The following is a 3,759-nucleotide window of genomic DNA, read 5'->3' as shown; positions in this document are numbered from 1 at the left end:
GGTCTCTGAATGGCTCTGTAAACCTCCTGCAGCATGCAGCTGGTGCAAAGTGAAAAATGGAGTGGGGGAGGCTGGGGGATGGAATCTTACTAGTCAGGGAATAATGAGAAAAGTCCCCTACAAACCCAGCCATGGAGAAATCTGTTTGAAGAAACATGAGTTTGTGCTGGGAGTGAAGGTGGGCACAGGCCAATTGTAAAAGTACTACAGAAGCAATTTCAATGTGTTAGGTAATAAAACAGCTGCCTCAGTGACTGTCAGTGCAACCCCAAGGGGACAGCAGCTCTGCTTCACACAGGAGACCACTCGCTGCTGGCAGTGTTTGCAGCCCCCTGCACTGCAGGATGGAAGTCGGGAGGCCTGAAAAGCCCCACTTCAGCTGCAGCAAGGCTGGGACCTTCCCCTTTTTCCCCTTGTCAAAAACACACCCTGAGCATGGCTTCCCAGATCAGGTATTTACTGTCCCTACTAAAATGTGGCTCTCAGCTCTAAATCAGGAATGCTCCTTGAAAGGTGGCTGTGTCCCAGTGGTCTCTCCTCCCTCACCACCTGTATTCCCACATGCACTCAACATCAAAGCTGCTGGGGCTTCAGGGAATGAAGCCACGTGTGCCACCCTTGGGCCTCCGCCCCTCCTGGCTTGTCACATCTGGAGAGCAGGATCTCAAATGCCATTGATCCTCACGACTGCTCAAGAAAAGTAAAGAGACAGAGCTGCAGCTAAAGAGAGAGCTGTTGAACGGGGCTGAGACTGCCAAAAGGCCTCCTACCAGGTCCATTTACTAGAAGATACTAAAGATACTAAGCTTACGCTCAGATACCATTGGTGGGTCACTATCCATTTCCCCCCTCGCATTTTAGAGCTGCTTTCTGGCTCCTCTAAGAGACCAGCCTTCTGCTTTGAAGCACAGTTTGTTTCCCGTGCCTGCACAGCCCTCCAAGGTGTCATTTGCAGCTCTGAGGCTCACATTCACCCCCCTGCTGGCCAGGGAGGGTTTGCTGGCTGGGGACAGGCAGCACAGGGATGTCACCCTGACTTGGAATGGTCCTGCCCTTGCAGAATGGGTGGTGGGAAGCCCTGGGCATGGCACTTTGGCTCCCAGGAGCAGAAGCTGCAAGCTGGGCTCAGGGGCAGCCATTTGCTGGTTTTCGTGGCCATCAAAGCCTGTGGCAGTGGCTGCTGGAATGGGAGGACTGGCTGCAAGCATGAGAAGACCAGCAGAGGAGTGGCAGCTCCAGAGACCCCTGAGGAGGGGGGGGACAGGAGGGGACACCTCATTCCAGGTAACAGCAGGGGTTACTGTGCCCTGTCACACATGCTGCCTTTGAAATTTCAAGCTCACTTGGTCATTTCGAGAAACAAAGGTTGTTATTGTTCTCCAGGAGCACAGCAAAGGTCTGCTCCCTGCTCTGCCTGCACCTGGCCCTGTCAGAGCAAGTAAATTCCCTTTCACATAGGGATACAGGCTGGAATCACAGGGGGAACCCCATTCCCAGTGAGTCCATGGGCAACAGGATTCTGCAGGCAGCGGGGCCCTGGGGCCCTCAGGGCAGCACAAGTATTTGGGGTGCCGGGTGGGTCCCAGCAGCTGCGAGCAGCGGATCAGCGGAGTTTGGGAAGCCCTGGAGACGGGGGATCCTGCTTCACTGTCTGAAGGCCGAGCTCAAAGGTACAACCCCCAGCATGTCACCAGAGGTCGGGCAGTCGCAGGGCAGCTGGAGCGGGTCACTCGGCCCTGGCGCTCACCCTCCTCTTTGCATGGGAGAAGGGGCAGGCGGAGGCCCTGCCCACACAGCGCAGGCCTGGGCAGCCCCGGCGGGGCCGCGGGCACAGCAGTGACTCCCCACAGGGCTGGGGCACCTGGAGACACTGCACAGAGCGGGTGGAGGAGCGCTCAGTGTGCACACACAGCTGCTGGCGAGGGTACCGGGGACAGAACCGAGAGAAAAGCCAAAACAGGCACAACCCAAGGTGGCAGTGCTTGGCTGCCGTGGCAGGAGCGCAGCAGGGAAGTCCATCACTGCGCACCAGGGGTTTGCCACATGTGGCTGCTTAAGTTTTGATCCAGACTTGAGAGTTTTGGGGACTGGGCTCATCAGCACACCTGCCCGGGGGTGACAGAGCCCGCCTGTGAGAAGGGAGGTATTTCTGAGGATTAACACGCCAAGGAGGAGACAGGAAGCCAGGAGGAAGGGTGAAAGATCGATTTTCATTCTGGCAGCAGGTTAAGAGTAGGGAATATGAATGCTGCCTCCAAGGTCTTGGATAGCCCAGTATAGGAACTGATGATCTGGAAACAAAGATGAGCAATATACCGAACATTTTTAAAAGTTGACTCAAAGCTACTGACTCTTGAGGAGATCAAAAAGGACTGAGTAAAATGCAAATGTGGCAAATGGGGAACACCACATATTTGCCAAGGATCAGCTGGGTATGTGCAAGGTCAAAAGAGGGAAAACAAATTGCACATAAGAATTACAAAGCTCCAGATGTTCTCTAGCAACCCAAGAAATAATATGGGTGTCACAAAAAACCTGGCTCTGAGAGTAGCTTCAAGTTAAAAAAAAAAAAAAAGCACATGCAAAATATTAGCATGCAGAAGGAAGAAGGAGGGAATAATATGGAAAATATGATAATGCTATTATGTAAATGACTAGCGCAGCCTCTCAGGGAATACTGTCTGCAGTTCAAGTAAGCCCTTCTCAGAAAGGGCTGATTAGGGGCATGGTAAATTCGCTCACAGAGAGATGAAAATGATTGGGGTTGTTTATCTCAGAAAGGAAATGAACAAGAGGAGATTGGCACAGAGTGAGCCAGTCCAGAGCTTCTGTTTTTCTTCCTGTTCAGTTCTATCACTGTCATATCTGGTGTCGAGAATTGTGTGAAGTGATGTGGCTCTCCTCTGTTACACACCATTTGCTCTTTCCCTCACCCTCCCTTTCAGGGGAGGCACAGCACATTATGTTTTATATTTAGGCAGGACCTGGGGAGGAGGAGGTGGCCAAGGAGAAATATATATGCCCCAGAGACACCTCGTAGTAGAGAAGGTGAGAATGGAAAAGTGGGATTTACACCTGGACAGTGGAGCAAAAAGTTCTGGCTTAGGGAGTCTCCCTCCATCAGCTCAGGCAGATCCCAGACAGGCTGCCAGCTACTGCCCTTCTCCTGGAGCCTTGAGGCTTCCAGACCAAGCCCTGGCATCTGGGGTACCTTGGAGATAAAGATAAGGAGCTTGAATTTGTTAAGTGAGTTTGTCAGAAGTACCTTGAGATGCAGCCTTGACCCACTGCTCCCTTCCAGAGGAGGGTCAGGTTGGACATTAGGGGAAATTCCTTTGCAGAAGGGGCGATTAGACATTAGGGACGGGCTGCCAGGGAGGGAGGTGGTGGAGTCACCGTCCCCGGAGGTGTTTAAGGAAAGACTGCACGTGGCACTCGGTGCCATGGTGTGGTGGACAAGGTGTTCAGCCACAGCCTGGACTCCATAACCTCACAGGTCTTCTCCAACTTAACGGAATCCGCGATTCCGTGACCGTGGCGCACGGCAGACACGCTGCCTCTCGGGGCCGGCAGCCCAGCGCGCTGTGCTGCAGCACACGGAGCCGCACACGGAGCCGCACACAGCACACGGAGCCGTACACGGCACACGGAGCCCCACACGGCACACGGAGCCCCTCACGGGGCAGATCCCCTCCCGGCCGCCAGGGGGCGGCAGCGCCGCGCCGCCGCCGCCTCAGGCCCGCGCGGCTCGGTGCCCGC

This window comes from Onychostruthus taczanowskii, unplaced genomic scaffold (genome assembly GCF_017590055.1).
Source record: "Onychostruthus taczanowskii isolate IOZ18803 unplaced genomic scaffold, ASM1759005v1 scaffold53, whole genome shotgun sequence".
NCBI classification, from domain to species: domain Eukaryota; kingdom Metazoa; phylum Chordata; class Aves; order Passeriformes; family Passeridae; genus Onychostruthus; species Onychostruthus taczanowskii.
The sequence above is the reverse complement of the archived record's forward strand: the minus strand, read 5'-3'. Positions refer to the sequence as shown.